The sequence below is a fragment of the Pan paniscus genome, chromosome 7, assembly GCF_029289425.2.
Source record: "Pan paniscus chromosome 7, NHGRI_mPanPan1-v2.0_pri, whole genome shotgun sequence".
NCBI classification, from domain to species: Eukaryota; Metazoa; Chordata; class Mammalia; order Primates; family Hominidae; genus Pan; species Pan paniscus.
The window spans coordinates 73,076,586-73,099,366 of record NC_073256.2 but is presented as its reverse complement, the minus strand read 5'-3'; the positions used below and the strand labels follow the sequence as shown (position 1 = coordinate 73,099,366).

The 22,781-nt window shown below is 39.8% G+C and overlaps 1 pseudogene; it reads right to left on the bottom strand.

Moving 5' to 3' along the window:
* Window positions 1–6,729: 6,729 nt before the first annotated feature.
* LOC106635032 (large ribosomal subunit protein eL30-like) lies at window positions 6,730–7,066 on the bottom strand (annotated as a pseudogene).
* Window positions 7,067–22,781: the final 15,715 nt, after the last annotated feature.

Sequence of the window (22,781 nt, the reverse complement as noted above, 5' to 3'; positions counted from 1 at the left end):
AAAGAGGAAAAAAGAAAAGAAAAGAAAAAACAGAAGGAGGGAGGGAGGGAATGAGGGAGAAAGGAAGGGAGGAAGAAAGGAAGGAAGCAAGGAAGGAAGGGGGGGAGGGAGAGAGGGAGGGAGGGAGGGAAGGAAGGAGAAAGAAAGAAAAAAAGATTTTAAAGCTAAATTTGTTCTAATTTTGTCATTTGACAATAGAGAAATGATTTCTACTGAAGTGCAGAAATGAACCTGAGGCTAAAGTCTAGATTTGCTTAGTGATATAAGATGTGCAGTTGACTTTTGATTAATCCAGTCATATAAACATTCTGTAAGTGCTGGGAGTGTTTTGTACCAAGTCCTTTCATGTAGTGAGGAGGTGGACACCTAAACAGAGTCTCCAAAGTCAGGTGCAGGTGGGGTATGAGAGTTTAAATCGTGGTTTCCTCACAAGAATGGCAGAGACAAGCTACTTTCCCCCAGGAGTCCTCAGCCTGGGCAGTGATACTATCAGCCGGCCAGCCCTTGGGGTTCTGGGAAACCCCCATTTATAGCTGTGTGGGCTTCTGCCTTATATCTAACTGCTATGTAATTTTTTACCTTTTGCTATTAAATTAAGTGTGTAACTTCTTCTAACTGTACCTGTCCATTAGTCACATTGCTGTTCCTTTGTGATAACATGTCTGGTGGTTTAGACCACAGTTGGAAAAAGACTTTCAGATGATTAAGTCTGAGGTCAGGGATTTTTGCAGAAGTTCCCCTTCGTTCTGGCTCTTTAGGCCACATGCTAGAGATGATTTCTATAGTCAGTCTATTAGAAATTCACAAGCACACAAGGAATGGGCTTCTTCATTCTTTTCCTTTCAGAAAGGCAGATATTTATTGAATAAGCCAGCTGGCTCCACCGACCCTCACTGTATTAACCCTGATGGCATTATAAAATGAAATTTACAGAATAAGTCAGTTCATGTGACCAGCAAGTTCAGAAAACATCTGGATGGGTCTGACATGAAGCATAGTAACACAGTCACCTCATTCCAGCACTGCTTTCGGAAGTTCTCTCTCAGACTGGAGGCTTGCCAAGAGTTGTGAGTCCAATTTTCCACCTTGACGTATTACAAATTATCATGGTTGATACTGAAAATTATTACAGTTTTTGGCTGTATGCCAATGTAATTTCCTAGGAATTGAACAAAATGGTTCTTACAGCATTAAAAGGCCTATATTTTTTTCTGTGGGTAAAAAAAGCCAAATTACTCCTCCCAGCCCTCATTGTATGGAACTCATACTATTGGCATTGTGACCCCAGTTAATTCATAAAAGCAGCACCATTTCATTTCTACCACCGTATTTCAGAAAATGATTCTGTAGAATGGTGTCCCCCATGCATGGAGCCTCAAACATCTGAGAGTAATTCAAAAGCTATTGGGCCCTAAACACTGAAGTTGCATCTATAAACTGAGATATTGAAAACTTAAATAAATACATTTTGGGAGGATGTATCCCCTCATAGGCTAGGATTGTGTATAAGTGTCCCAGATAATTCAGTCACTATTAATCAGGACATAATGAATATAAAATAGCCAGTCCTCATAAAGACTCACACCTTGAGAGGGACTTATTTGTGTGCGTCAATTGAACGGTGGAGGTTTGAGACGCACATGAAAGTGTATCTTGCTTACATGATACTGAATTGCTGGTAGCATATTGCTAGGGTTTACCTCTCCCTTTGACTCCACTTACAAGAGCAAATGACTTGCCTTGCTAAGAGTTAAGGCAAGGAATGTGAAACACATAAACAAAAATAGAGCTCAGAAGGGAACTTGATAAAAGGAAGTGATGAAACTCAGGAAATTCAAAGATGGAGGCATGTGGAGTCAGGAACGTTCAGCAAGTAAATGAGCGACAGGCTGATTTAAAACAACTCCCATTGGAAGGGAATTCTTGGAGGAGTCAAATAACACCTTAACAAAAAAGCACTGTGGGAATTCAATTAAATCACAAGATGATTTTGGAAATTAAAGTAAAAGAATTTTCAGATTTAGGAGTGCAATCATCAAACTCCAAGGAGAATATCCTCTGCACCCTACATCATGACCAGGCAGATGTAAAGTCTTCTCTAAATACAAAGCAAAGGCCGAGTGTGGTGGCTCATGCCCATAATCCCAGCACTTTAGGAGCCTGAGGCAGGTGGATCCTTCAAGTCTAGGAGTTCAAGATAAGCCTGGGCAACATAGTGGAATCTCATCTCTGCAAAATATACAAAAATTAACTGGGTATGGTGGTGCACACCTGCAGTCCCAGCTACTTGGGAGGCTGAGGTGGGAGGATCGCTTGAGCCCAGGAGGCAGAAGTAGCAGTGAGTGATGATCATGCCACTGCATTCCAGCCTGGACAACAGAGTGAGACTGTCTCAAAAATAAATAAATAAATACATAAATACAGACCAAAAATTACAAAGAGTTGAAAATCATAATGGAAAAGAAAGATGCTCAAAGGAGAGAGTCCAGAGACTTAACAGGGAAAAATACAAATTTCAGGTGGTAAAAAAACAAGTGATGAAGAAGAGTAATGATCAAATAATAGAAACAAAGATCTCATTTGAAGATTAAAAGAATCCCTTAAATCAAGAAAGATAGAAGAAATGAGACACACATATGAGCATATTCTCATAAAATCCTCATATTCCAAAGAGCAAGAATCATTCCAAAAAATGGTTTAAACCCAGGAATGCCTGGAGACTGGATTTTTTTTTTTTTATTAAAACAACCACACACTGAATACTCAAGAATGTGCTGGTATTGTTGGTACCTGTTGGTTGTCTTTGGAGTACATAATCAGATCTCAAGAATGGTTTGGAAGAACCAGAAGGGCATTTAAAAAACCTAAGAAAGGCAAAAGTGGGTTTCTTGTGCCCGGTGGATTGCCCCTCCATGAGGGCAGGGCCTTCAGCACTGGGCACATCTGTGAGGATTCTGGGGGCTCTGGGATGCTACACATCCTGCTGTGAGGTGACTGCCTCATTTCCTCCCTATGTGGCCAGCTCTGCAGAAAAGTGTTCATGTCTTTTTCCACTTAGGAAACTTCCTATCCCATCATGGTATTCACTGGGATTTTCCAGACATTGATCACCATCCTAACATGACACACACAATTAAAAATAAAGTCTTCCAAGCTTCCAATCAGAAAGAATGTTATTACAAAGACAAAGAATTAGACTTATTTCAGATTCTCATCTTAAACTCTAGAAGCTAGACAATGAAGTAGAATATATAGACTAATGGGGAAAAATAATAACACAATTCCAAGGGTCCTATACCCAGCTGGGATGAACAAAAAAAAATATTGCAGGTATGGAAGAATTAGGGATTATACCACTGTATTGGTTAGAGTTCTTAGCTGCAGTTAACAGAGTCTACTCTGGCTAGTTTAAACAGAAAGTTCTAGCGATAGCTGACAGAATCACTGGGAGCTCCAGAGAAATGGATAGTAGCATTAGCTCCTGAGAAAAATCCTCTGACCCACACTAAAAAAATGGACCTAATAGGGCCCCCGCAGGGCCATGCTGCTTCTACCTTGATCAGGAACTGCTGCTCCCACAGCCAGCCCCAGAAGAATTCAATGTTCCTGCCACCTTGCTTTTACCAGAGGGTCCCATTTCCTCACATGCTCAGCCACCATCTCACATTGCTCCTTCTTTGTTTCAAGTCTTGCAGAGGTACGATGGCCTGTGTGGTGGACAGGAGCCTAAGATGACAGTGTAAGATTTCTCACTCTAATCCTAGGAGTGTGAGTATGATAAAATATCAAACCCATGATTCTATTACATGACAGAGGGGATTTTTCAGATGTTATTAAGGTTACTCATCAGTTGACTTTGAGTTATTCAAAAGGAAGATGATCTGAGCAGTTTCAAACAAATCACATGAGCCCATTAAAAGCAGAGAGTTTTCTCTGGCTGGTAACATGAGGGCTAGTCAGAGATTTCAAGCAAGAGAAGGATTCAACACACTATTGCTGCTTTGGAGATGGAAGAGGTGACATGAGGAGGAATGCAGGCAGCCTCCAGGAGTAGAGTAGCCTTGCCTAACAGATCAAGCCAACAAGAAAGCAGGGACCTCAGTCCTATCATCTTGAGGAAGTGGATCCTGCCAACAATGATGATCTGAATGAACACAGAAGCAGGTTATTCTGTAGACCCTCCCGACAAAGCCTGGCTCTAAAACCTTGATTTGGGCCTTGTAGGACCCTGAGCAGAGAACCCCATCAAGACCTCCCAGCCTTCTGACTTATGGAATCCATGAGATAGTAAATGAGTATTGTCTTAATCCACTACATTTGTGGCCATTTGTTATGCATCCTGAAAAAGTAATTAATCTCAGTAAAACAGGTCACATGTGGAGTCTTAGCTGCACAAAACCTGGGAAATGTAATCTTTACCTTCTAGCATCTATTGTGAAGAAGGGATGCCAAAAGGAGAAAGGAGTGAGTGGTGAGTGAGGAAATCTGTGGCAAGTGTAACAATCACCCACGTACCTGTTTAAAATATAAAGAAAAGAGAAAATCAGGAGAAGAAACAGCATCTAAGGGGGTCCATGGAAGCCTCCCAGTATCCTGCACAAGCCAGCATCATGTGGGAAGCACCAAAATCTTTGAGGGCCACTAGAGGAGCATAGACAGGCAGAGAGGGACAGCGTGGTCAGTGAGGATAACACAGAATGCGTGGGCCTGGCACCTGACAACCTGGTAGAACCATGGGCATTGGCAGTAGATGCCCTTCTATACACAAGGTCCAGATGAGACAAGAGACATCTCAGCAGAGACCATGCGGACAGAGAATGATCAGGACCAGACACCCTCTCCCCTGGGTCACATGTGTTCAGCTCTCTGGAACTAACCAGGGGATAAGAGGGGGTAAATCAGAATGACTAAATTATTTACATGAATTTTAAATTGGAAGTGATCTGAGTTTATCCTGAATTAGCAAAATTAAATTTTCCATTATTAAATGTAAATGAGGACTTCAAGAGTTAAGTTTAATCCAGATATGCAAAAATAAAGTTTAATTTTTGCATACCTGAATTTTATGACTATAAAATTTTTATCACTATACAATGATTTGCAAACTTTTTTTAGGCATTTCCTAGTATTTTACCATCTACCTAAAATGAGGAATGAACTAAAAGAGTATAACTGGATTGTAACACTAAGGATAAATGCTTGAGGGGATGGATACCCCATTTTCCAGGATGTAATTATTACACATTGCCTGCCTGTATGAAAACACCTCATGTGCTCCATAAATACCTATTATATACCCACAAAAATTAAAAAAAATATTTTAAAATAAAATTAAAGCAAAAAACAACAAAATAAAAAGAATAATGTAATACTCAAAATCATAATTGTTAATCTATTCTTTAAATTAACATAATTGGCAAATAAATGGTGGAATTCAAAAATCAAAGAATGACTTAAGTAGTTTGCAAAGACCTTGAACTCCTTGGTTGCTTTCTTAGGGCTCTGAGGTCACTTGTTTTTTTTATTCATTTTTAATATAAGTTTGTTTCATGGGGAAATAACATAGTAAAAACTAGTCATTTGTTGTCCACTTACTCTATTCTAGACCTTATGTGTTGTTTTATTTAATCCCTGTGACAAACCTGGTCAGGGAGATATTGCCACCCAAATTTAAAACTGAGCCTCGGAAAGGTTATCTGCCCAAGGTCAAGCAGAACTGATTCTAAAAGCCCATAGTCTTTCCATCACACAGCACTTCCATTGTTTCCATTGGAAGATAATTCCTTTTGATTTAATTCAATTATGATAGGACATTTCCCAAATTATTTGTTCCAATGAGAAGGAAATCGAATTTTTATCCCCAAGCATCCATAGTATTTCAATATCTCAGAGGCTCCTCCATGGCTTGGCCACCAGCTGATTCTGGCTAAGCCATCTCCACTCCCTGGGCCTCCTATTCTTCACCTGCCGAATGAGGATGCTGGATTCTAATACCCCACTGCTGCTCTGATACTCTAGAATTCTAAGACCCCCAAGAGTCTTTGAGAGGCTTCATATTGCCAAGAAAATGGTTCCAACCATATGAACTATTGGCTTATCATGGCCAGTGTCAGGGAGCCTTGAGGTTTACCTGGCCACTTACCTATTCCCTGCTCTTCTGCAGTTGCCAAGCTTCAAAAAGCTAAAGAGTGAATGTGTAGATATAATAGAAAGCAGACTTGTTCTGTATTTTTCCAGAAATCAGAATTAAGATAAATGAGTGGAAGTTATCAGAAAACAGACTTCAACTCATCATGAGAAAATACACTCTGTACACTACTAAAAATATTATCAATTACGTACTTCATGTTACTTTGGACCTATTCCTGTGCTAATCACATTTATATATATTTATTCTTTATAACCAACCAATAAATCAGATGCTATCCTTATTTTTAATATAAGGAGATGGAGGCTCAGAGAGGTCAATTTACTTGCCCCAAATTATGTAGCTGAGTGGCAAAACTAGAATTCAGTAGTATCTTAAAAACTTTAAAAAACTTTGATCTAGACCACTGTGCTCTATTGCCTCTATAAAACCATCCAAAAATATCTAGGATTGACTGGGATTCTTAAATCTGCTCCTTGATGTTGTTCATTAGTAGCAGAAAATTTCAGACAATGCCTCTTTTTAAAAATGTTTTTAAAACAAGCTCTGGCAAGTTTTACTAAATAAAAATTTTGCATGGTTTATTTCTCACCAGCCTATTTTGGCATGCTTCTAATGATATCAGAATCATCTAGATCAATGACAGCCACTGTGCATAATCTGTAGTATTTTTCTCATGCCGTGCCCAATTCAATACTGTTTTCACTATAGTGATGGACATTAGTTTTGGCCAACATTGCATAGTTCTCTATTTTGGATTTCCTCAAAGCTGGCCAATTGTTAGTGGGGATGACTAATTTTGCTTTTCCATGTCTGATCATCTTCAGAGTGCGCTTGTACCCCAGTACGTACTTTCCATTTTTCATAACCAGAGTTGATCAATTCCAGAGACTTTGTTATCTTCTTTGTGGCCACCATCTTCCTACCTTAGGTACAAGGTGGCCCCCTAACCAAGAGCAGCCAGTAATACAGCTGGGAAGTGAGAAAGACACCAATAACTCTTGAGATATTATTATTTCCTATCCACTATTTTCCCTCTGGAATCTGACTAAATTTAAGTTAGACTTTCACACTTTAGCCTCTCTAACTTATTTACTGTATATCTTTTTGTCTTCCTATTCTGCATCCTGAATTTCTTCTGATTTAACTTTCAGGCCATCAATTCTCTCTTCAGTTGTGTTGAATTGGCTATTATACCCATCCACTCATCCATTGAGTTTTACATTTTGACTATTGTATTTTTTAACTTCTGGAAGTACTACTTAGTAATTTTTGAAATCTAACTATAGTTTTATCTTTTCAGAGATATCCTTAAACGTATCTTTACTTTTTAAAACATAGTAAATTTATTAGTTTCTTATTACTGTTCTAACTAGTTACCACAAACTCAGTGGCTTAAAACAACATGATTTTATTATCCTACAGTCCTTGAAGTATGGATTTTGAAATCAGTTTCACTGGGCTAAAATCAAGGTATTTGAAGGCTTGCTTTCCTCTGGAGGGTCTAGTGGGGGACTCCATTCCCTTTGCTTTTGCAGATTCCTGAGGCCACCTACATGCCTAGGCTTGTGACCCCTTCCTCCATTTTCAAAGTCAGCAGTGTTACATCTTATCTCCTCTCTGACCTTTTTTTTTACATTCTTTCATTTCTTTCTCTCTGACACTGATCCACTTGCCTCCCTTTTATAAGAACCCCTGTTATTACATTGGACCCACTCGGATATTCCAGAATAAGCCCCCCAGTCTCAAAATCATTAATTTCATCATTTCCACAAAGTCCCTTTTCCCGTGTAAAGTAACATATTCACAGGTTCCAGAGATTAGAATATGGATGTCTTTCAGGGGCCATGATTCAACCCACCACAGTAAACATAGTTACCTTATAGTCCATGTCCAATAATTTCAAGATCTAAAAGTATTCCCATGTTTGTGTCTGTTGTCTGTTTTTCAGATGGTTGTCACACATGCTGCTTGCTTCATTATATGCTGGGTTAAAAAAGGATGTCAAAAAATAACTTACTTAACATTTTTAGTTGTTTTTATTAGGAGTGCTTGCCCTGAAAAATAGCTCACGATAACCAGAAATTAGAAGTTGAGTCTCCCAACAATCATGATAAATGTGTTGCACACTAAGATTATGGCTATCACTGTCCTCATGGTGTTATATACATTATATCTAGAATGAAACCATGGAAGGGACTGCAGCCCTAAGTAGCAAGCTCCCAAACCCAGGACAATTCAAATAGGGATAATGAGAGCTGTTTCACTCGCATCCGTGTGAAGAGACCACCAAACAGGCTTTGTGTGAGCAATAAAGCTTTTTAATCACCTTGGTGCAGGCAGGCTGAGTCGGAAAAGAGAGTCAGTGAAGGGGAGATAGGGGTGGGGCTGTTTTTATAAGATTTGTGTAGGCAAAGGAAAATTAGAGTCAAAGGGGGGTTGTTCTTCTGGAGGGCAGGAGTAGGGGAGTTTTTGAGCCAGGATGAGCCAGGAGAAGGAATTTCACAAGGTAATGTCATCGGTTAAGGCAAGGACCAGCCCTTTTCACTTCTTTTGTGGTGGAATGTCATCAGTTAAGGCAGGAACAGGCCATTTTCACTTCTTTTGGATTCTTCAGTTACTTCAGGCCATCTGGGCATATACGTGCATGTCACAGGTGATACAATGGCTTAGCCTGTGCTCAGAAGCCTGACAAACTGAAAGGTACATCATGTTTACTGTGGAAGAAACATTTTAAATTTGATGTTATAAATGATAATGAGTCTGTGTAAATACTCTTACAATTATTACTAAAAAGTCTCACGCCCATCACACATTCCTTAAGTCACTTATTGGTCAGCAGGCATTTTATTGGACACTAATTATGTATCCGTAACTCCGCAGTGACTACAAATACAAAGATAAATAGAAGCAATCTCTGACCTTAAGGAGATCACCAATTACTTGGGAAAACACACTGAAACTGTTACAACAGCATGTGATTGTTACAGTGCAGCGATAAAGAAAAGCACACAGGAAGAGGTGCCTCATCAGAATTCTGCTGTGCTGATGTGCTGATTTGGGTTGATTCTCACTTGATTTGGACAAAGGACAAGTTCAGGGCTCTGGGCTACTAAGAATCAATGGCAAGCTCTTGTTCTTGAACCACATCTGTGTGCCCATGGTTTGGCTCATGCCCTTCCATGTTCCAACTGCATGGAAGCTGTCAGCCTCCATTCTACAGTATCAAAGATGGCAGGAGGTGGCAGTCGAGTCATTTACCTGTGCACCTGCTGTGGCTGGCACCCGGGATGGCCACTCTATCTTCTCTGCAGGTCTGTGCCACATGTTAGGCAGTCGTCTAGGGAGAACAACACTTCCTCCAAGGGTTTTTGAGTCTTTGCTCCACAATGTCAGCAGCCCATCTGATTGATATCCTCTTTCTCTTGCCTCCAATCATGCGGTGACATTTTGTTTTCATAGGTCAATCTTAAGCCATGCCAAATGAGGGATGGACCTCTTTGGTGAATAGGATCACTGTTTTTCCCTAGTCTAGCCTTCCCATGGCAGACGGGTTTGTGAAAGGCAGGGATGAGATCAGCATTGAAAGAGATGCCATTCTAGGAATGCAGCAATCATGGCCTAAGGCAATCAAGAGAAGACATGGCTGCAGAATGTATTGCACCACAAAATCTAAGATGGTAAGTTCAAGATGACCAGAAAACATTTTCCTGCACACTGAAGGTGAAACTTGCATTTGTAGTCATCACAAACAAAGCACAGTGACAACCTTTAGGGACCCATAAGAAGCCAATATTCACCAGGGCCATGATGGAGGATGCAGTGTCATGAGTAATGATGCACCCAGCGTGAAATAAATGACATCAGAGAACTCCAGAGGCAAGTTGATCTATAGTTTCAATACTAACAGGTCCTAAAGAGCCGTGGCATTGCCAGCAATAACAGCGTTGCTACTTTTTCCTTAAGATGAGAAATATGAAACAAGCCAGCCAAGGCACATTTTACAATAAAGAACATGACACAATGGCTCCTGAACCAGAGCCAGAAGAGATGGTGTCTGTACACTACAAAGACTCTTCATGTGCCCTAACTGCAGGATTAAGACATAATCCTCTCTTTTCTACCAATGATTCTAAATCTTTGTTGATAAGTCATTAAAAGTTATATGGCCCATGAATCTTATAACACATCTTTACTCAAATTGCTTTTAAACAGGGCCCTCCAAAAACATGTTTGAGATCTAGAAGGGTCCAATTCAGATGAATTCAAACTCTTACCCTGGTCTGAGCCCTGTCTTTTTTGTGGCCCAGGATCCAGCTGTAACTAACTCTTGCTGACTGGTTTCATTAAGATTCGGGAACCGCTGATTCACATCCAAAAGTGCATTCACTGTGATCAAATCCACTGGACAGAAGTCTGTTGATGTGCTAATTAATGAGCACACAGCTCTTTTTTTCAGTTGCATCATCTTTGAGTGATTTTCCAAACATTCCTCTTGATAGCTAATATATCTTTTAATTTTTTTTTCCTTTATGCCAATTAATGAGGTCTTGGTTACAATCTGATTCAAATTGAATTTTCTTCTCCCTTTTGGGGGCTGGATGGAGCCAACAATTCTGAACAGTTTTCTAATGAGGTGATTGGAATATTTAGGGCTTATTTTCATTTTTAGTGGGGGTAGATACACTAAAATACTTTAGATTCCAAAGTATACTCATAGGAATTGAGAACTGGGAGGAATGAATACACTTGATCTCTTGCAAAACATAAAACTGAGAATGGAGACTAGCTATGATAACTCACAGCAAATGCTATTTAAATCCAGCATTTCATTCAAGTCATGTTAATAAGCAGCCATGTGATATAGGACATGTGATTTTTTTTTTAAAAGTACCTTGTTTGGATGGGTTTTAATTCCAGTTCCACCGCTAACTATCCAAGTGACCTTAACACCTAAGAACATTGAATACTTATCAAGCCTCTGGTATGGGCCAGTCACTGAACAAAGTACTTATTTATGAAACATATCATATTTAATTCTCACATACTAAAAGAGAGAGGCTATTATAATATTTAGCAGCAGAAAATCTGTGTGGGTCTTCAGCAATCTCAATTCTTGCTCCTTAGAAAAAAGAAATTTGACTGAGGGGCATAAGGTACAGTGAGAGACCAAGGCAACTTTCAGAGGAGGAGTGAAAGCTTATTAAAAAGTTTTCAAGCAGTAGTAAAATAAAGTAAAGTACACCTGGAAGAGGGCCAAGTGGGCAACTTGAGAGTCAAGTGCATGGTCTGACCTTTGCCTTGGGGGTCTTATACATTGGCAAACTTCCAGAGAATTGCATCCCTTCTCCCCGATTCTTCCCTTGTGTCAGGCTGTCCACATGTGCAGTGGCCTGTTAGCACTTGGGAGGGGGGCTGCATGCGCAGTATGTTTCCTGGAGTTGTACATGTGCTCACACCAGGTGCTCCTCCCTTATCAGTTGAGTGTTTCTAGAAGAAGGTTATGTACTAATTAAACTCCACCACTTTGCCTCTTAGTGCACATGCTTGAGACCACTTGCCCAACTCCTGAGGTCTTATTTGGAAGCTGGTGATCATCACTTTCAGGTGTTTCTGTCTATTGGGAGACTGCCTTTCACTGGTGCTGCCTGCAACCAATTATTATTTTAGAGAGACAGCTTAACAACTGCCTATTGGCTGATGGTTGCCTGACATTCCTGGTTGGGTGAGGGGCAGGCTCTTCTGCACTACTTATGTCTGCCTGAGTACCTACCTACTGTAACATGATCCCCATTCTATAAATAAATAAAAAATAAAAAAAGAGGCCTAGAGAAATAAAACATTATGAAGCTATAAAGTAGAAAGGTCAAAAAAATTTTAACTTTAAATTAAAATATAACATGTATACAGAAAAGAGCGCATACCTTAAGTTCATGTAATAGTTTGGTGAATTGTTACAAAGTGAACACACTCATGTAACCACTCCTCATGTAACCTCAGGAGCTGTGCTTATGGCCCTTCCAAAGACTACCTGTTGCTCCTCCCCAAACGTAACCATTAGCCTGACTTCTAACACCACATCTTGGTTTTGCTTATTTTTGAGTTTTCATACATTAAGGTTATACAAAATGTGGCCTTTTGTGTCTGGTTTCTTCCACCTACAGAACTGATTCTTAAATGTATTGGTTGTATACACCAACTTTCATTGTTTTTTCACCCATCACCATTTGTTGAAAAGCCATCCTGTCCCCACTACTCTGCTATGGTGCTTTCTCATAAATCAAGTGTGCATGTATATTTGGGTCTTCTGGACTTTCTGCGTTGTTCTGAAGATCTGTTTGTCTCTCCTGTGTCGATATGACACTGAAGTCTTTCCAAAGTCTTGGTATCCAGTTAAGAAATTCTTTCAATTTTGTTCTTCTTCAAAATTGCTTGGCTATTCTAGCCCCTTTGCATTATCACAAAAATTTTAGAATCAGCTTCTTCATTTTTACAAAATACCTGGAATTTTTTATTGGATTTGCATTGCATTGGAATAGATCAATTTGAGAACTGACATCTTGAGATAAATGAACCTTTAATCCATAAACATCTCTTCATTTATTTAGCTCTTCTTTTATATTTTTAACAATGTTTTGTAGTTTTCAGCATAGAACTCTTAAACGTGTTCGTTAGATTTATTTCTAACAAAATCTATTTTGTTAAATTTATGAGATTTTTAAGTGTTATCCTTTGAATATAACTTATAATTGTGATTTCTATAAATTGACTGTTTCAAACAACCTTGTTCAATTTATTTACTAAATCTAATAGTATGTCTTTAGGTTCTTAGGAATTTTTTAAGCACAAAATCATGTAATATGCATGCAATTTTAGCTTTATTTCTTCCTTTACAATCCTTATACGTTTTATTTCTTTTTCTTACCTTCTTGCACTGGCTATGACCTTAAGTAAAATATTGAGAAGTAAGGCACTATTCAAGCAAGTATCTTTGTCTTATTCTGTTCTTACAGGGAAAAGTTAGAAAAATTCACCTTTATATGTTTGCTGTGAATTTTTAAAAACTGATTTTTTTTATTAAGGAAGTTTTCTTCTATTACCAATATACTAAGAATTGTTTAGGAATATGTGTTGCATTTTATCACATGCAGTTTCTACATTTATTGAGATAATTGTACAATTTTCTTTTTTATTTCATTAGTGTGGTGAAGAATTATTCAATGATAAACCAGCTTTGCTTTCCTGGAATAAATTCAATTTGGTTATGATGCATTCTTTTTTTTCATATAGTGCTTTTTTTTGGTTTGCTAATATTTTGTTTAGGATTTTTGCATTTATCTTCTTGAATGAAATGGGCCTCTAAGTTTGCTTTCTTATAAGGTTCTTATCAAATTTTGAAATCAGGTTTTTCTGGCATCATAAAAATCTTGAGGAGTGTTTTTTTTTTTTTTCTGTTTTCTGGAAGACTTATGTAAAATTGATGCCATTTCTTTTCTAAATGTTTGGTAGTATTCACCTGAGAAGTCATCTGGGTCTGGGGTATTCTTTACGGGAAGATTTTTAAATGATGCATTAATTATTTAGATTTTCTATTTATTCTTGTGTTTGTTTTGGTAACTCTTGTTTTTCTAGGAATTTATACATTTTACCAAAATGTACTGGCATAAAGTTGTTAATGATGCCCTCTTATCTTTAAAAAAATGCCTTTAAAATCTTTCTAGCAAGCCTCAATTTCACTCTGGATACAGAGTTGCAGTGGACAGCCAGCAGGCATCTTCTGTCATCAGCCTTCCATTGGGAAGACAGCTTCAGCAACAGTTCTGGGAGAGGCTTGGGATAGAAAAAGAAAGGATGTTGCTGTAGATTAAGCAAATGTTCCAAGATACTCCATTAATTAAGAAAATCTTGGAGAATATTATACAGTCCCCATGGTCCTAGATTGTAAAACCATTGTGTTGAGCTGAAGCAAGTGTCAAAAAGAAACGTGGAATGTCACTACCAAGACTTTTAGATGGCAAGCATACTTAATGGAAACACCTCTTTCTTAACTCAGAACACTTTCTGTAGCATGCAGATTTCTGCTTTAATTGAATTAAGCTGTGCAGTGTTCTGAGCGCATTTTTGGGACATTACAGAGACACTCTCTGTAGATTACATGATCTGAAAATATAGTTAAACAAAATTTAATGAAGTGGTGCAACTCTCAGAAATCAGACATGACTATGCTGTCCAGGTGCAGTAGCCCAAGCCTATAATCCTAGCACTTTGGCAAACTGAGGTTGGAGGATTGCTTGAGCTTAGGAGTTGAAGACCAGCCTGGGCAACATAGTGAGACCACGTCTCTACTAAAAATAATTAAAAAAAAAAAAAGCTGGGCATGGTGGTGGGCACCTGTAGTCTCAGCTACTTGGGAGGCTGTGGGAGGATTGCTTGAGCCCAGGAGGTCAAGGCCACAGTTAGCTGTGACCGTGCCACTGCACTCCAGGCTGGGTGACAGAGCAAGACTCTGTTTCAAATAAAAAAAATTTTTTTAAACCACGACTATGCAAAATAAATGACATTATTTTTGTATATTACTACCTCCAACTCTCCTGGGCCATTAACAACTAATCTCGGTCATATTGGAGTTCCCTTCCCCTCTTTCCTCTGGGATTCTAGTAAGTTCCAGGGACAGGGTAATGATGGCAAGACTTACATGGTTCTGAGGCTTTGGGAAAGGGGACCTCTCATCTTTACACACTAGTTTCAACTTGTATTATTAACAGAAACTTCCACTGTCCCATCTGGCCTGTGACCAAGCATCCACACAATTTGTCCACAAGGACTTCTCCTGATCTGTGTCCTCTCTTGGACCCATGAACATGATTCAACATCTCTTGTGTAATGGGAGGTGGACAAATGTCCAGTCCACCTGGTCACATCATACCATTTCTTCTCCTAGAAGCCATGACTTCTGAGTGTTGAAGGCTGCAAGCTTATTTAGGATTTGGGGCCTCCCTGAGGCTCACAGCCTGGGGAATGGGCTGCTTGTCCTGTTGTCTCCAGAACCTGTCCACCTGAACACCACACTTAACTCTTGATTCTGTCTCCAACCCCTCGCCTGGGAGGAGGCAAGAAAGCCTTGCGCTTAGCCATATCGTCTCCTCCCACGTTTTCTGCCAGATATGTTGTGCATGCACTGAGTCTTTCTTGTTCCTCAAAGAACCTGGACTTATTTTGTTTTGATTTGCATTTTTAAGTGTCATTTATACATAAGAAAATGCGCAGATCTTAAGCATTCACTTTGAACAAGATACAGAGCATTTTCTTTAGCCCAGAAGGTTCCCAATAAAAGGGCCTAGACTTTTGAAAACTAAAAAAGCCAAAAAGATCTTCCCCTTTTTTTCCTCTACCCTGTTCTGCTACTCCTCTTTGCTGTGATAATGAGCACACCCTGGCCTACTTGCAGCTACCTAACTGGGCCAAGGTATATAAAGAAACACCAAGGGCAGAGGTACCCATGAGATCACATTTTAAACAGTATCCTCAATATTAATCACTCAATAACAAAGAATGTTTCTCATGACATTCATGCAGTACATTAGAGTCTACTAGGTGCTTTTCCACTGTTCATCTCATTTACCCTTATAATGACCCATTGTATTCATGTACAAATTACCATGCCTGTTTTGCAGGTGAGAAAATGGAGCTCCAGAGAGAAGATGTGATTTTCTAATGCTCCAAAGGTGCTAGATGTCAGGGATGAGACAGGATCCTGGTTCAAGCTCCTCCATTTCCCTTTTCAGAGAATCTAATTATCACTATCCCGCAGAAGAGAGAACAGAAAAGACAGCCACTGATGCAGAAGAAGCTGAAGGGCTCCCAAGCTGCCTTCCCTTCCCCAGCCCCCCATTAAGTTTCCTAGGACAGGGCTACCTCCTTGTACTCTCCACTGGTTCTTCCTGTGTGGTAAAGCTTCAATGACCTCAATGAACTGCCCCTGTAGAGGGTGCCATGAAGACAGGGCCCAACAAATTTACTTCCAGGAGAGAAGGAGTGCTGGAAATGAAGCAGAATGAGATGGAGGTCCACAGCATGGTGCGGGCTGAACTCCCCAGGCCAAAGCTAGAGTACGCACTTGCAGGCTCTGTGATTCTGGGTAATTTACCAAAGCTCTTTATGCCTCTGTTTTCTCATACATAAAGAGAAGATAACAATCAAATCTCCCTCAAAAGGGTTAATGTGAGACTTACATGATATCATCCAGGTAAAATATTTCTCTGATGCAGAGTAAGCATCAATTAATGCTAACAAATATTACTGCCATCAGGTGTGATAGCTCACGCCCGTAATACCAGCACTTTGGGAAGTCAAGGTGGGAGGACTGCTTGAGCCCAGGAGTTCAACAGCAGCCGAACTGGGTGACATAGCGAAACCCCATCTCTACCAAAAATACAAAAATTAGCCAGGTTTGGTAGCATGCACCTGTAGTCCTAGCTACTTTGGGAGGCTGAGGTGGGAGAATCACCCTAGCATAGGAGGCCAAGGCTGCTGTGAACTGCACTCCATGCCACCGCATTTCAGCTTGGATGACAGAGCAAGATCCTGCCTCTCTCTCTTTTTATATATATATATATATATATTTTTTTATATATATATATATCTCCTTTCAATTATATATAATATATAATATTATACTAGATTATATATTATAACATTATAAGATATTATAATGTATTATATAATATATTATTATATAATATATTATTATATAATATATAATATATTATATAATATATAATATATTATTATATAATATATTATTATATAATATATTATATATTATTATATAATATATAATATATTATTATATAATATATTATTATATAATATATTATATATTATTATATAATATATAATATATTATTATATAATATATAATATATTATTATATAATATATTATATATTATTATATAATATATATTATATAATATAATAATATATTATATTATTACATTATATATTACATTATAATATAATAATATTACATTATATTATAATATACTAGATTATATATTATAATGTTATAACATTATAATATATAATTATAACATATGTATATTATATGTATAATATGTATTATAATGGTATATTATATAATTATATTACATTATATTATAATATACTAGATTATAATATTATAATATATAATATATTATAATGTTATAACATTATAATATTATAATCTAGTATAATGTAATATATATTATACATTATATTATATATTATACACATATGTAATATATATTATACATGTATATAATATAATATATATACTATATACAATATATGCTGTATAATAATATTATAATATATAATTCTAATATTATATATATAACTGAAAGGATGCTGTAAAAACATGCAGATACTAATCTTTCACTGGCGTGTCACTAACGCTACAGAAAGACATTACTGTTGTTGAAGTTGAATAAACTACCGACACAAATCTGTAAGTTAAAAATGTTTTATCTGGGAAGCAAGAATTGCAATTCAGGGCATACACACAGACCAGGTGGTCTTCTGTTTGTCCAAAGGGCAGAGAAGTTTGGAGGTTTCATAAAAAGATAAATGTTACAAATTGTTTTGATAGAAAGTTCATTGGCACTAGTAAAGTTTTGGGGGCACTGGCAAACACTGATTGGTGAATGGTGGTGTTAGATTTCAGCAGATTATTTCAGTGACTGTTAGAGAAAACTGGTTTGAGGTTAACAGCAGGCAGTTTCAGCAGCCAGGAGCACAGAGAATCGTATCCTTCGAGCAATGCTATGTGCCCTGAGTGTTTCCCCCCAGGCCTCTTGACTCTGTTTTAGTTGAATATGACAAGAAAGACCCAATTTGTATGATCAACTGTGACACTGTTTTGTAAATCCTCTTTGATGCACTGTTCTTTTGGGGAAGCTTCTGGAAGTAACCAGCCAGGCCAATCAGAAACAAAGGTGGAATTCAGTGGTTACAGGTGGAGGCCATCACTCTATTTTCCAGGGAGAGCAGACCAAGAATGAGCCTCATGGAGGACAGCAATGCTGCCCCCAGGAAGCAGAACAGCACTGAGCAGAGAGAACTGTCAGAAAAGCAGGCAGGTCTGAGCTGGTACCACTGGCCAGGCCGGGAGACATAGGGTGATGCATGGCTGGGTGAGCCACTCACCAGGTAAGAGCATTCTTCAGGGTAGCTCACCCCAGATGGAGATGGGGACTGTAACCAAGGAGGGCATGAAGGTCAGAGTCATGTGTGGGGCTGAGGGGCCAGGTGGCTGCCTTTTGAGGTCCAAGGACAGGAAGCTTTGGAACAGGACAGAAAGGGGAGCCCAGGGTAAAGGGAGGGGTCCGAGCAGTTCTGACCTCCGACTTCAAGCTGTGCAGAAATGGAGAAGATCCTCTTTCATGTGGGTGTCCAGGGCACCCAGGCCTGAGGGAGCCAAGCTGAAGGGTATAAGGTTTCATGTCTGCATAGCAACTGGATGTTTAAAAGCAAAGATGTAGGTCAGATGCGGTGGCTCATGCCTGTAATCTCAACATTTTGGGAGGCCGAGGTGAGCGGATCACCTGAGATCAGGAGTCCAAGACCAGCCTTGCCAACATGGCAAAAGCCCATCTCTACTAAAAATACAAAAATTAGCTGGGCATGGTGGCACACACCTGTAATCCCAGCTACTCAGGAGATTGAGTCAGGAGAATTGCTTGAACCTGGGAAGCAAAGCCTGCAGTGAGCTGAGATCGCACCACTGCACTCCAGCCTGGGCCACAAAGTGAGACTCCATCTCAAAAAAAAAAAAAAAAAAAAAAAAAAAGCAAACTGCCCATTAAGCCCTTTGGGAGATTGAGGAGAATTGGTTTGCCATTTTAGGAATTGTTTGGTTTTGGCTTTCTTTTTTTTTCTTTTTCACTAAGATATTGAAATCTGAAAGAGTCTTTCAGCTTATTATTGAAAATCATCAGGACCTAAAAATTAGAGGCTGAGACTGAGATTTCAGCAGATTTGAACTCACTGGAGTGAGGTGGAAAAAATCATGGGAGGCAGATTGGCTAATCTGGAAAATAGGGAAAGGGAAGACAAGCTGTATCAGAGAAACACAGTGCCTATCCTCTCCTTGATGTAACCTGGACCACATGTAAATCTTTGGCCACTGAGGCTGAGAGGCCTGCTCTGGGTCTAACCATTCTACCTTGGGGCCTGACTTGGCCCTGCCCTTTGGAACATTCCACAAACACTTGTAGAAGGAGTGAACAAATGACAAGTCACTAAAGCTTCAATTCAGGAGTGTCACAAGAACTCCTCCAGACAGCTAGTCATTTAGCACTGCACAGATAGCAATGTTTTAAATACTTTACCTTTAGTGTTGGTAATTTCATATTTCTTTCTTTCTTTTACTTTAGCATACTGTTTTATGGTGTCTTAAACTATCACACAATTTCATGGATATACAGCACAAAAAATTGAGAAGCAGTTCTGCTAAGGAACAGGAAGATATCGATCAGAACTGACATCCATGTGACACTTTACAGTTTACAAAGTGCATTTGTTGCAATTCCAGAGTTTTCAGTTTTGGAGGAGACTGATGTGAGGGGCATAGAAAAGCAGACCATTATCTTAGAGACACAAAAATGACCATGATAAATTCATTTAAAGTAAAACCACATGAATTCTGTTACATCACCAAGCCCTGATCATTTCCAGCATCCAGGTGAGTGGATGGTGTAAATTCTCCACCAATAATTACAGAAGGAAACAAATAAAAGGGAAGGGGTAGGGGGAGAAGAAGCCCAAACCTACATTTATCTTCAGGGTCTCTTTACAAACAGGTGAGCTGGATGAGTTGGGAGTGAAAGCTCTTCTGAGTGTGGAAGATTTGGACCAGAACAGCAGCCAGATGCCACGACTCAAGGCCAGGAGGCTCTGCTGGATGATTTGGTCTCCCCTTGGTGTGTGGCTGTTGGAGGTGAAGGGAAGCAAGCTTCCTGCGGGGTGAGGAGTGAGGCCATCCCCTTGTCACCTAAGCCTTCCTTTGATGTGCTTGGAAAGCAAGTTTCTCTCTCTTCACTGGGAGGGGAGAACTAATTAATGTTTGCAAAGACCTTTACGATCTTTGTCAAAAGGGGTTTGGCTGGCTCTAACTATCCAGGTTCCAGCTGCCACTGCTTCTATCTCAGCATGGCATCTCTGCCCTGGAAGATGTCAAACACGATTGCTGTTGTCAGAGGTGTATCCAACTCCTGTGGTTTTCTATCTGCATCCCAATTACTGCTGAGATTCCAAAGCCCTATAGAGAGAAGGCATCTTGTTTGGGGAGGTGGCGACACTAGACCTGTACCGTCATCTAGCTCCACCCCATGAGAAGGCAGCTGCCTGAGAGGTATACTTTGACAAGCTTCTCAAATGCCTCACACATTCAAAAGCAACTCCCCCATTACTTCTCATGGGGGCCAGAAATTTCTCCACTAAATATTCACTCCTTTATGGGTGTTGGATGCTTTTTTGAACAATATAGAATGTGGTGATGAAAGGAGAACTTGCCCAGGAGCCAGGAAGCATAGTCCTGAGTTTCCTCCCTTGTTTTTGGTGCTGGCTCTGCCCTCACTGGCCTGGTGACCTGGATAAGCGCATTCTCTTTCTTTCTCAGTTTTTTTTTTTTTCCTATCTAAAATGGCAATGCTGATGCCTGTCTCAAAGCGCTAATGTGAAGATTAGATGAGATAATGGATGTGAAAGCCAAGTGTTGCAGAAATGTAAGCAGCATCATAGTTACTGAAATATCCAGGCTAGATAATGCCCAGGAGGGATTAGCTGATGGCTCACCAGAACCACATGGGCACCTGGGGTGGTCACAACAGAAGAGGCAGAGGGACTACAGCGAGGAGAAAGACTTCAGGAAAAGGAAAGAAAGAGAACTCACCGCTGGCACAATCACGGAAGTTTTGTGGGTGGGGAGGGGCTCTAGAAATTTCCTCTTTTCCCCAGACAACCGTGTGTACTTACAAGGGAACCGAAGCTGCCCAGCTCAGCTCAGGCTTGACCCCTCGCCTTTCTGCTGCCCTGCATGTGCAGGATGAGGAGTGATGGCTGATGAACACCTGCTTGGTGAAAGAGCCAATAAGAAAAATAAACAAATGAACCTGAATCAATGCAGACACATCACTCAGGTAATTTAGACAAAAAAGCCCAGTTTGGGCACCAGTAACTGATGTATGTCAGACTGGAGTAATTGCTTTCTTTGTCAGAATTCCTGGATAATTTCTTCCCCTTTGTTCAGCTGAAAGAAACTGGTCTTGCATCTGGGAGCCTGCTTGCTAAACACGATTGGATCCTTAGAAATGAAAGACACAGCATGAGCTACTTTCTATAAACACATTGGCACATGGATTAATTACTACAAGGGGAATATAGGCCCCTATCTTTTATGTGAGAGGTGCATGGTGCCATGGGGCAGCAATGAGTGAAGGGAGGACAAATCCTCATGAGATCACAGTAGCTACTTCTCACCAGGAACCCGCCGCGATCTAGGCTTTGTTCTGGATATTTTGCATTAAAAATATTAATCTTCACAACAGGCCTATGAGGCAGAATCCAGGAACGAAAAGAACTTGAGTTTAGAAGCCAAACATTGGTGGATTTGATTCTGTACTCTACCATTTACTGGGTGAACTGGGCAAGCTACTTGCTTGTTGGAGCTTCAGTTTTCTCATCTGTTAAATGGAAATAATGCTGGCCTCAGTGTGTTGTGAGAATTAACTGTAGCAATGACCATGAAGCAGCTGAAACCCTGCAGGCAGGGGGTAAAAGATAGCTCTTGTGTGACCCTTTACAAAGAAGCATGCAAGAAGGATAGGATGCTTGGCCAATGTCACATTGCTAGTAAACAGCAGAGCTAGGCCTGCCTCCCTCCCAAGGGCGGATGTTTTGCTTGGAGGCCACTGAACCCATACCTTTCATGACCACCTTTGCAGTGGCTGGATATAAGTCTCTCCCCACTGAGAGTAAGACCATGCATTAGGTCTCTGTATCCTTAGCATCCTCTCACATGGTACCTTCAGTATTCCTTAAGTGAATAGCAGAATTCAGGAGCACCTAGAATAGATGGACTAAGCTAAGTGCAGATAATTGCACAACAGGTGTTCACTGTGTGTGTAATAAATTCAGCGTCTTCCACATTGGTGGGACACGAGGTCCCTTCACTCCATATCAAAAAATAGTCTGAGCAACTCTAAGGCTAGCTTGCCAGGATGCAAGACTCAGGATAGGAAGAGGGATGGACCCAAGGGGAATTGGGTCAGAGCTCAAAACTGAACCCACATAGAACTAGCACAAATGGGGATTCCATGAGGAAGCTTGTGACGAGCACACATGAGGAAGATCAAATGGCACGATGGATGGGAACATTCCTTAAAAATGCGAAAGCCCATGACAATGGAAGGGGTCACTGCTTAGATCAAGAGCAGAAGCCTGAAACAGTGGTGAACAGGAGGCTTGTTAGTGCTTCCCTGGGTTGTAGGGAGATGGCAGGGAAACAAAACCCAGGGCAGAATCCCGGTCAGTGACTCACACGGAGAAGTCTGTGTTTGAGAAGCAAAATCTGAAAAGTCCCCTCCCCACTCC